Consider the following 12,600-nt stretch of genomic DNA (forward strand, 5'->3'; position numbering starts at 1 on the left):
AACTGTTATTGATACACTAAATTACAACAAATATGAGAATATTGGGTTGTTTTTGAAACTCCTTACATTTGGTATAGGATGAAACATTTGTCAAAAACTTTAAACCATATTTACTCGTACTCGAAAGTGATGTTTGATTTGCTTCTAACCCTTCTCAACTATATCATGAAATTATATCAGAAAATCTAGAAAGCATGCTGAGTTCTCCAAATGTTTGAAAGAGCTTTCCGATAAAAACTTGAAAACTCCATAAACTATTTGAGTATTTTTGAAAAAAAAAACGCGTTTTAAATTTCTGGCACACCTGGATTTCATTATAATTCTTTCTGCAAAAGTTATAAATGGATTTTATTTCAATATTAAAGGATTTAATCCTTACGACCACGAGGACGCGTCTGTTGACTTATCTAAAATATCTTGGCTTTTAATTTTTAATCTACGTAGCTTATGAACGGGTTCTTATATATTGATTTTATCGAGCCTTATCAAAACAAATATTCTGTAGGGTCTGTAAAGGATAGTTTGATCTAGTTTAATTAATGTAACCTTGAAATCAACAAAATTAAACATTAAGTACAGTATGAAAGAAAATAATTAAGCATGCCGTGAAGTACAAGCGCATTATCAGAGTAAACATGTTTCAAGACTTCAACGTATGAACAAATAGAGATAAGAAATCTGCAACAATAGAAATAAAAGGAAAAAAATGGGCGTAAAATAAAACAACCATGGTTCATGCAGCACAACGCAACAGCAAATCGTCCATTGCAAACGCCCGGCACGACGTACAACCCTTTTAATAATTTATACTATATTAAAAGTTTTCTGGTATTAAAATCAACACCATTACCTTTTCCCCGTCACACTGGACGTCGTTCCTGGGATTGTTTGGTCCATTCACAAAACCCCGCTCAGAGCACAAGCCGTTCGTCCGTTTGTCACCCTATTTTGCCGCAAAAGAGAATAGGGTAATTGATCCGATCATGGAGGAGTTAAGCGCTGGGTTCATGTTTAAACCACAATTGTATCGCCCCAAGCAAACTTTTTACATGGATTGAATTGAAAACAATAAAATCCATCCTTAATCTACGGGAAAATAACGAAATATTGCCACTTTGATGTTGTTATGAGCATTTTATTCGTTTTTATCTGAAAGAACATTGTGTTCCTAATGTTGCGGTATTTTGTTCCTATTGTTGCAGTATCCCATTGAAATCATATGGGATACCGCAACATTAGGAACACTACCGCAACAATAGGAACAGAGCAGCAAATACATTTAGGAAAATATTTTTTTAAAATAGGTTTTTGGGCAAATCTTAAGCAAACAAATGGTGCAATCTCATAATTTAAGCACCATACATCTATTAAAAATACCTTTTGGTAACATTTCAGTCGAAAAAGTGCTCAATTTCCATTACCGCAACAATAGGTACTACCACAACGATGGGAACAATTACCCTAGGTATGCCGCCGCTGAAAATAGGGTGTCGAATCTGAACGTAAACAAGTGAAGGGTAATGGATTTCGGAGGGATAAATCAGGAAGAGTCGGTCCGGAGTTTGGTGAGCGCTGGTATTAAAATCCTTTTGAGACATTGTTTGATTAAAATCAAGAGTTGTTCCGAATGTTAATAAAATGCGCTAAGGGTCTTCTGATTGGGCGTCACAATGGAAAAAGGGACGAATGACTTCAATGAGAGTGATTATTTTGATAAATGAATTTTGTTCTGAAGATGCCACTAAATAGGTATAATTAAGTGACACTAACGATTGTAATAGTTGAGCGTTATTTTCTGTATGAATTTATTGAGTGCGTGTATTGTCGTTCGAAACTCACGCATTCAACATCAAAACGAATCCCGCAAGATAAACTGTGATCAGTATCTTACTCCTGTATGTACTGCAAGCTGAAGTAATTCTGGTAGCACACCTCGGCCGCATGTTCAGTGTCAGATTGCAGCCTCTGATATTGCGCAGTCATCAGTAGGTAGGTACCTACTCACCCATGGCGACAGCGCAGTAAGACAGGAGATTGTACACTTCCAGCCGGCACCCGTTCAGCAATCAGCGATCATCATCGGTTCAAATTACTCAGCCAAGCGGAGCCACCTGAGTCATCAACCGCCGCGCGTAGTGATTGGATGGACAGGACTGAAATAGCCAGTGACGGCAAAAAGTTTGCATGTTAAAATAAATGCTCAATCCACTACTCATACGACCATCTCACACACGAGACATGACACGCGAGTTGCTCGTATTTCACTACGTACTGTGAATATGACTCGGACCTATAGCAGAGATGGAATGGTTAAATCCCTAGAGCAGCTCAACATTATTGAGGGTATATTTTTGTAATCATCAGCAGATCAATAATAATAATAGTTAGAAAAAACAATTTGAAGCAAGGTTCCGTGAAATGGTATATTTTTGGTGGTTTACAGCTGATTTTCTGAATATTCTTCCATTTTGAACTGTTTTCTCTAGTTTTATATTTACAAAACCACTATAGTATTCATTTTTTTTTTAATTTTTGGGTGAACCCTTATTTTCCTTGTAAGCTTTCGTATACATTTTCTTTTAAGGGCTGTGCCAAAAAAACACATTATAACCATAGAGAAGTTCTGTTCCAAAATTGTGTTAGAAATTTAACGATCATTTGTAATCGCAATATAAGTGGCAACTTGCATAGCTTCTGAGATTTTTTTGTTCTAGCTTGGCTGTCTCTTCTCTGGGTTATAATCCAGATAGGCAATGCCCAAACAACCTACTTACATGTATTATGAAGTTAACGATTGTATAATACGTAGTCTTATGCGAAAAAATTACATAGCATAAGATGCAGGAAAAGCGCCTTGTGCGTACAAAAGTTGAGGTGATATACGTGTATTGCCGGAACAATGATAACGCTCTATGACTTGAGGCGATAAGCGATGCCAAACGGTGAGTCGATAAGGAGAGCGTTCAACATATCTGATCCTGACAAGTTCCTACCTCATGCTTCCAGGGGTCAATCGATGACGAAGACCGCCAGCTAAGAGTTGCGTGCTTAACTGGTAGTGCAGCCGGCACCGTGTAACGGCAAATTAGCCACGGCTAGCTCAGTTTAAGCTAAACCCAACGAAACGATACGATATAACTTCACCAACTGAAATCCTAGACGAAGTAAATACTCTGAACTGCCAAACTGTGATGTCCGTGGCCAAAAATGTCACTGAAGTTTGCGTCAGAGGAAGGCAGGTAATCACTCACAACTTACCAAATCAAACTCAACCAGACTGTACGGTTACCTGCTTTTCTTCTGTCGCGAACCGGCTTCGACCAAACCCTAAACTGAAATTTAATTAGCAAACTCGCTTAAGCGCCAACACACCGTGAAGTGTGATGCGAAGATGCCTGTTGAAGCCTTCCCGGTTAGCTCGCTCAGGGCAGGTCTGACGAACGCGATTCACCCTCAAAACTCAATCCAAAACCCCAGAATTAAAGTCATTCGAAATTACTAAAAAGATCAAACAAACTAGCAAAATGGGAGATGTTTACAGTATGTTTGTATTGTAGGGTCCTAGCTATATCATATTCTTGGTTTGACCTGTGCGCGCACTTTTTATAAACGTTAGGATTAATGATAAAAAGAAAGCTCTAACCTTGATGGCGACCTGGGTCACCTAACTGTTGGCTGACACTGTAGGCTACCTCACTACGGTTCGTCGAACGTCGGGCCTCGAACTCGACTGGACCGCGTCGACGGTCGTTCGGTGTAGATCACCGGCTCTAGCCGATGGGTGGATGGTTACTCCCCGACGGACTCGTAGTCTGCGGGACGTGGCGTAGCGGTGGGAAAACCTGGTGGCCTTCTCCTGGCTGGACAGCGTCGACAGCCACTCGTTGGAGGGTACCGGCGGATGCCGACCGACGTGGAACCGGATTCGGGTCCAGTTACCGCAAGTTGATTGTGGTTTGGCGGTGGAGGAACTTGATGGCCTTCTCCTGGCTGGACAGCGTCGACAGCCACTCGTTGGAGGGTACCGGCGGATGCCGACTGACGTGGAACCGGATTCGGGTCCAGTTACCGCAAGTTGATTGTGGTTTGGCGGTGGAGGAACTTGATGGCCTTCTCCTGGCTGGACAGCGTCGACAGCCACTCCTTGGAGGGTACCGGCGGATGCCGACTGACGTGGAACCGGATTCGGGTCCAGTTACCGCAAGTTGATTGTGGTTTGGCGATGGAGGAACTTGATGGCCTTCTCCTGGCTGGACAGCGTCGACAGCCACTCGTTGGAGGGTACCGGCGGATGCCGACTGACGTGGAACCGGATTCGATTCCCGCTAATCCTTTGTACCTTTACGTCCACGTGCCAAATTATCGGCAGCAAATGGCGTGGAGTTTTGCCCGCACGCTTGCACCTTCGTTGAAGGAATACCTTCAATCGATAAGACAAACCATCACTCAAACAATTTTGTATGCCATCATCTTGAACTCATTACCTGTATTTGCTCCAGCTACTTCACAGCACTACTTTACTATCTTAGGTTTTCACAGTCAAAAACTTTTCTGTTTGGTAGTCAGCCTTCTAACTTTCACAACGACCAAATTTTAAGTAAGTCTGATCTTCTATCTTGTTTAGCAAGAAACCTCCTATTGGAGGGTGGCGTCATTGTCGCCTATTGTTGCAACTGATAAGGCGTATCAGTTGCGAATTTTGGTGATGAGCTGATGAGGATGCATTTTAAAAGGAAATTTGCAAAACAAACAAACGGTTCGCGAATTTTTGGTCGGTTTTAGTCCGTGCTAGAAGAGCCACAGCGTAACGCTCGTAACTCCCGATCTCATCTTTTCTGATGATGCTGTGAGTTTTGCTGCCAGCATCTTTTTTTGATACAAATCGTTACATATTACCCCCAGATATCACAAAGAAAATTTTAATAAAATTTACAATATAAATTTTATTAAAATTTTCGTAAATTGGGCTCGCAAAGTTAACTTACTTGTAAGGATTTTGTAAAATAACAGTTGGATAGGTTTTATATTCTTCATTATTTGGATCTTTCAAACAAGTGCGCACATAATCTTCTTCTTATTTTAGTTAAACTTGGACACCTTCTGGTGCGTTATCTTCTGATTTCTCTATGCAAATCATGATTCGCTCTAATTCACTTTCATCCTTCTATGTACCTTTTTTTTTCTTGAATTCAACAATAACTGTATTTCTTAACACTAGCAAAATGGCATAACACACACTACAACAACGCGTTCGGGGTTGGTTATCCGGAAAATTCAATCATGGCGGCGCCCCGGAAATCTTTCTTCTTGACTCCGAAAATGTTCGGAAAATTCTGTACACTTAGTTTATCGCGAAACGGGAACAAACGGTACGAATTAAACCCCAAAGATATTTGGGAAATTTTTTTCCGGACTTTCACTCCGAAACGCATCTTGGCCTTCGCGATTTTGGTACTTTCGAATTCAGCGCACTTATTATCAACCGACGGAACAAACGGAACAAACTGAAAGACCACCTGCAACGGCAAGCGAAAAAATTGTACTGCTGAACCTCAAGCAATCCCAGCAACACGAATACCAAACTAAATTTTTATGATAGCACCATACACTTATACATAAGCAAACTCACGAGGCGAAGGACGGTGTCTTGCTACAGGGATGTAAAACGAAAAGATGAACTTTGACCTGATCGAACTTATCTACGGAATTATACTGATAACCTAAACTAAACTACCTATAGATCAGTATAATCAAAGAAATTTCCTTTCTATTTGCTTCCAAATAACGCGACGGTAGTCAATTTCCTCATAATTTTGCACGAACCTACGAAACTGACTAACCTAAATTATTTCATTATATTGCGCGCTTCGAAACACAAACCGTATTCTAGAAGCTTTACTGTGATTGCCTGCATAAACATATATCTCACTTTGCGACAGGGCTAGCTGTCACGGCAGCCAACCGACTGGGCGAAAAGGTGAAACAAAACGAAACTCACGAAAACAAACAAACATCGCGGATCTGATTCGAGTGCGGACGGTAACAATGTAATCGCGAACGAAAATTTTAATTTATCAGTGGAATTTAAAGTGAACAAACAAATGACCTGTGAAAATCTAACGGGCTATAGCTTTGTAAGTGAGGTAAAGTGATCTTTGAAAATTTTGATGGGCAGAAATTGAAATATACGGAAGAAAGATTGGTAACGGGAAAAATGAAAAGAAAAAAAAAATGGTGACCGAAAACAAAACCGTGAAAGGAAAGGCGAAACCAACATCTATGCAAACGGGAAATCTACATAAGCATAAGTGGTGTACTGGTGTGGTTACATATCCATATAATATCTAGCGCTAAATTTGAAAATCCTATGGTTTAATCGAATTCCCTAAGTTTTCAGTTCTGGCCGCTTTTCTTGCACTCAGACCGAGAATGAAAAAAAAGGTGTTTTGATTTGATTGTGGTGGTTGACTGGCTCGACGGCCGTCAATGTCCATAGCTTTAGTGCTTTTGTTTTTGCTTGCATTCCCTGCGACCCAAAACTAGTGTAGTGAGGAGGTATTTTATGTGTTTGTTTTTGTTGACCGTTAGCAGTTCGGTGTACATAGCTGGTTAAAAAAAAAAAACAAAGATCGGGTGCAGTGCAATCAGCGAATGTTAACATTCAGTGACTGCGTGAGCATTTTTTTATTTTGCTGTTCGTTTTTTTAGCTTTGATGCATGGTATACACCTAAGATTTTGTTTGTGTTTACATCTTTTAGTTCGTAACAACAAGTCCCGATCTTTTTAGTGATTTTTGCTTCACTATATCGTGGTGCTAACTTAGCAGTGAAGTCGTTAGCCTTATCGGAGAGATAGAAGTTTTTCTTCAGAACAACCTCTCCTTCGGCAAAGGAAGTGTTATTATTTGCTCTCGTGTTGTAACTTGCTGAATATTTATCATAGGCTCGTTTCAAGTTTATTTTTACGGCGTCATACAGGTTTTTTAAATCTGCTGAGAGCTTTGGCGGCTCGAATTGATTTAAATCAGTATTGGCAGACCTTAATCGCGTGTATTCGTCTCCAGAACTGACCATGTTCTTTCCAAAATTTGTAAAATAAGGTGAGTATCCAGTTGAACTATGAACGCTGTTTCTAATTGCGCACGCTATGTGCTGGACGCCTTTGTCCCAATCTTTTTGTGTTTTATCTATCAGTGAAGCGCGGATGGCCGCGGTGATTACACGATTGGCCCGCTCTGTTGGGTTGGGAGCGGGATGGTATGATGCGACATTCCAATGTTGAACATTGTACTGCGAGAGAAACTTCTCAAACTCTTTGGCCCTAAACTGCGGGCCATTATCAGAGATTAATATTGCCGGCACTCCGAACAGTAAAAAAACGTTATTCTCTAGGAATGCAATGACCGAAGCTGTTTTTGCTTGTCGCATTAATTGAACGAGCGTGAACTTTGAGAAATAATCGGTGACTACTAAAACCCAGGCGTTTCCAGACCGCGACCGAGTATACGGTCCAAGAAAGTCGACCGAAACGATCTCCCAGGGCCTATCACACATTTTTGGTCTTCCACAAGTTGGGTAAGGGTTAACATTATCGGTTTTTGATCTACGACACGCCAGGCAATTCTTACAAAAACGAAGGGTATCAGCACTCATCTTAGGCCAGTAAAAGCGTTCTGATAATGCTTGAAACGTTTTCTCGAAGCCTAAGTGTGCTGGGTTGTGGATCTTTCGAATGAATTCCGGCCTCTCGTAACTCCTTGGCATATACTTCCAGCGAAAAGTTGGATCATCTAGCTTCGCTGCATTAGCTACAAATTTATAGATGTCACCGTTGACAATTTTAAAATCTTTGTACTTTTCGGGATTCGAGGTGATTAACCCCTTCAGGTCTTCGTATGGTGAATCTATCAGTGTGTTAGTGCTTACAACATTAACAGATCTTGAAAGGGCGTCAGCGCTTATGTTATCTTTCCCTTTTTTGTACACGAAGTCAATGTCATATCCCTGAACCTTCATCGCCCATCTCGCAATGCGGGGACTTTTGCTGTTTATAGACATAGACTTGAGGAACGTGAGACTCATTGCGTCTGTGAGAATCGTAAATTTAGACCCCTCTACGAAATGCCTAAAATGTTCAATTGCCATTAACATGGCAAGGCATTCGCGCTCGGTTGCGCTATATTTGCGTTGAGTAGATGAAAGCTTTTTTGAAAAATAAGCTATACATCTGCGTTCTCCTTGGATCTGTTGTGTCAAGACAGCTCCTACGGCGACATCTGAGCTATCTGTTTCGATTGCGAACGGAAGTGAAAAATCCGGATTCGCCAAAATGGGTGGGGACGTCATGACCGACTTAAGACGAAGAAGAGCCTCATCTGCGGATTTAGTCCAGCTAAACTTTCCTTTGCTTTTCTTAAGTAGGTCCGATAAGGGTGCTACAATTTCACTATATTTATCAATAAACCGCTGATAAAAGCCAGCTAGACCGAGTACCCTTCTGACGTCTTTTACGTTCTTCGGGACTTGATAGTCCAGAATTGCTTCTATTTTGGAAGAATCGGTCGAGATACCAGCTTCACTCAAGATATATCCTAAGTAACGAACAGATTTCTGGCAAAACTTAGACTTTTCGATGCTAATTGTTAAATTGGCCTCTCGGAGTCTATTTGCGACAATCTCCAGTAAACGGAAATGTTCTTCCAGGGTCCGCGAAGTGATGATGACATCGTCCAAATAGACGAATACTCGAGGCTGTAAATCGAACCTAAGAACCTTGTTCATGAGTCTGCACAGAGTAGCTCCGCTGTTTAACAGACCAAATGGCATCGTTTTATATCTGAATAAACCTTTGTTAGTCCTAAATGCAGTGTAGTCACGGCATCCTACATCTAATACGACCTGATGATATGCATCTTTGAGGTCAATAATTGTAAAATATTTTGAATGCTCGAGCCGTTCCAATATGTTAATCATATTTGGGAACGGATACTCATCTCGTTTTGTTATTTGATTCAGCCGTCGAGCGTCCAAACACAGACGCCACTTTCCGTTTGGTTTCTTAACCGGGAGCAAAGGATTTACAAAGTCGCTTGTGCATTCTTCTATCGCGTCCATATTTATTAGACGTTCTATTTCCCTATCGACCTCTTGTTCTATCTTGGGTGAATACTTGTACGATGGCAACTTTTTCGGTTTTGCTTCGGGTAACAGTTCGATCGTGTGTTGGATCAGTGTTGTTCTACCGATTTTTCCGTCGTATGATCTAGGAAATTTGTTTATTACTTCGATTAATTTTGACTTATTTACAGGTGTTAATTCGTGTTCTGTGCGTATGGACTCCGCAGTAATTTCAAACTCATTTGGCTCCTCCAGACATGGGATATCCAAACTGTCGTCGATGCAGGGCTCTACGCCCGCTCTTGGTATGCTTTCATCCATCGTTAAGCAGAATACGATGTTAGGCGGACTTGAAATAGACCGAATAGAATTGCCTTCGAACTCAGGGCTTTGCTTAGGCTTGGAAATGTCAGTCCCGTTACCTGTTGTGGGTCGAATTCCAAACGCCTGCCAGAAGTCATAGCCGCAGATCAGCTCCTTAGCTATTTCCGGGATAACGACGGTTGGGACAACCCTAGTTTTACCATCGAATGTAAAAGGTAAGTTAACGAAGCCCTGACAGTTTAATTTTTCACCGTTGGCCGTGTGGACTTTAAGATTGAGTTTCTGTATTTTTAGGTTTAAGCGCTTTATCAAATCCAGAGAACTGATGACAGAGATGCTTGCTCCGGAGTCTAAGAGACCTTCGACTTCCGTACCTAGGATTTGCACAGTAATGTGTGGGCAGGTAACTAGGCTAAGATTAATAATGAAAACTTGGTTAAAATAGTTATAACTTTCATTTAAAGGGATCTCTGAGATATTTTGAGTAGAAGAAGGTGGATCCCGTCTGACTTCTTCTTTGATTAGTTTTTTTCGTTCATCTCTCCGTCATGCTGATTTGGGCAGTTGCTTTTCGTAACGTTTGGTTCACCACAAGCGTAGCAATAGACCCGTTTTTGCTCTTGACAATCTCGAGCTACATGCCCTGCCTTTCTACAGTTCCAACAATTGATGAGGACAGATTTTTCCTCATTAATTTGGTTTTGGTCTGGAATATTGCCATTACGTCCAACGTCTCTTTTAGCCCCTCTGCTACGAAATGCTAATCTAGATGCATTGATCGCATTTACTTCTTCATTCTCGACCTCGCCTAGACTTAAATCTTCAAATTCATCTAAGTCGATTTGATTAATATTTTGCGAATGTACTCTTGCTGTTGTGTTTGTAAACAGACTTGGCTCTAACGCGTCGAATTGGTAACAGTACTCTGCAAGATCGTTAATCGACTTGATCTGTACCAATGCCAAGCGTCTCCTGTAGGATAATTTTGTGTTGTCGAAAATAAGTTTCAATTTTTGTTGTTCGCTCATTTTCCGTGTCAAACTCTGGGACAAACGCTCCATATCAGCTAGATATGCACTAAAACGTTCATTGGGACGTTGTTTCCTTTCTCTCATTTCATCCTCCACTGCTTTATCCTTGTTGGGATTCTCGAAACTCATTGTGAGGTAATACACAAGATGTTTCCAAGTAATGAATTTCTCCCAGTACGTAAAGTACCATTTTCGAGCTTCGCCGGTAAAAAATATGTAGGCTTGCTGCAGGAGCTCGTCTTCGCTTACACGATTGGCCTTAGCCAAAATTGAGACCTGCCTAATAAATTCTGCGACCGAAAGTGACCTTGGTCCCACTTCGCCGCTGAAATAAATTTGCCACTTTTCGATTTTAATTCGCAAATTGTTATGATAATTTGGAGGCGGGGGAGGATACGTTTGGTGTATAAACTGTGTGTCTTCTTGCCTCTGGTTATTATCAGTCAGCCTGGGAGAAAATCTGTTTCCTGGGCTTTGAGCCTGATTTACCTGACGAGGCTGAGGTTCAGCTAATCTGGGAGAGAATCTGCTTCCTAGACTCGGAGCCTGGTTTTCCTGAGGAGGCTGAGGATAATTTAGCTGAGATATGCTTGTGCCTACGTCATTGGACGGATTGGGCAGAACGGATGAAAATCGAGGCGTTGGAAAACTAGCCCATTCATCAACATAATTTCTTACTGCATCTCGGATAGTGTTTTTAATGAAGTCTTTCAATTCGCCAGTTAAAAGACTACCAATTTGGTTTTGACTATCAATATCGAGAGCTTGGACATTCTGATTTCTGAATGGGGTAGTCCTCGCCTGTTGTTGCAAATCGGCTTGGTCTACGGCTGCGCCTTCAATTCCATGATTTGTTTCGGTACTTATGGGATTTGGACGTCCTACCTGACTCGGTGACGACGTTATTTGTGGTTGTTGAAACGAGAGGTTTGGTGTGGTTCGTGTATTTGGAATACCATAATTAGAGTTCGTTCGAAATTCAATTGCTGCTGGGTTCAATGGGATTGTTTGTCTACGCGATTCTACCTCCCCAACTGAATTGGATGGTTGCAGGCTTTGAGCTTGCCCTAATGAGAAGTAGGAATCGAATAATAATTTTACTTTTTCGAGGAATATGTTTTTTGATCTAATATCATTTGTCGGTGCCCTATTGATACGGTTTCCGAGGCTGATCAGTTTTGATCTTAATCGCGAGGTAACTTTTCGTTGCAATTCAGAGCTCAAAAACGTAAACGTGTCTAATATGAATGGAATCTCATCTTCCAACGGGATATTCGAGACATAGTCAGGAAGATGTTTTCGATCTTCCTTTAATAACAAACGTAAATCGCGGCGTTTTGTTTCGATTGCACCGGTCGCCGGTACACCCCGGATTTCGAGTTCATAATTCAATTCGCGTTCATCGAGATCGTCCGCGTGATAGTCATAGAACTGAGCCATTTTGATTCAAGTTGTTAAGAAACACTTCCTTATTGCTAAACTTAATTGAAAAAAAAAAAAATTAAAACAAAGTGCGCACAAATGTTTAACCAAAAGAAATTAACAAAAAAAAAAAAAAAAACTAATATTAATGAAGGAAAAAGGAAAAAAAAAAATCAAAAGTGAACCGGTACGAGCTTTTGAGTTGGGCGCCAAATGTAACGGCAAATTAGCCACGGCTAGCTCAGTTTAAGCTAAACCCAACGAAACGATACGATATAACTTCACCAACTGAAATCCTAGACGAAGTAAATACTCTGAACTGCCAAACTGTGATGTCCGTGGCCAAAAATGTCACTGAAGTTTGCGTCAGAGGAAGGCAGGTAATCACTCACAACTTACCAAATCAAACTCAACCAGACTGTACGGTTACCTGCTTTTCTTCTGTCGCGAACCGGCTTCGACCAAACCCTAAACTGAAATTTAATTAGCAAACTCGCTTAAGCGCCAACACACCGTGAAGTGTGATGCGAAGATGCCTGTTGAAGCCTTCCCGGTTAGCTCGCTCAGGGCAGGTCTGACGAACGCGATTCACCCTCAAAACTCAATCCAAAACCCCAGAATTAAAGTCATTCGAAATTACTAAAAAGATCAAACAAACTAGCAAAATGGGAGATGTTTACAGTATGTTTGTATTGTAGGGTCCTAG

General features: G+C 41.1%; 1 long non-coding RNA gene across 1 annotated transcript; it reads left to right on the forward strand.

Annotated features, from left to right (window-relative positions):
* Positions 1 to 6,020: 6,020 nt before the first annotated feature.
* LOC115268363 (uncharacterized) lies at positions 6,021 to 10,074 on the forward strand. The gene is made up of 3 exons (XR_003898260.2): positions 6,021 to 6,143; positions 9,309 to 9,656; positions 9,736 to 10,074. It is a non-coding gene; the product is annotated as an uncharacterized LOC115268363 (long non-coding RNA).
* The last annotated feature ends 2,526 nt before the right edge of the window (positions 10,075 to 12,600 follow it).

This window comes from Aedes albopictus, chromosome 2, assembly GCF_035046485.1.
Source record: "Aedes albopictus strain Foshan chromosome 2, AalbF5, whole genome shotgun sequence".
In the NCBI taxonomy this organism is placed as follows: domain Eukaryota; kingdom Metazoa; phylum Arthropoda; class Insecta; order Diptera; family Culicidae; genus Aedes; species Aedes albopictus.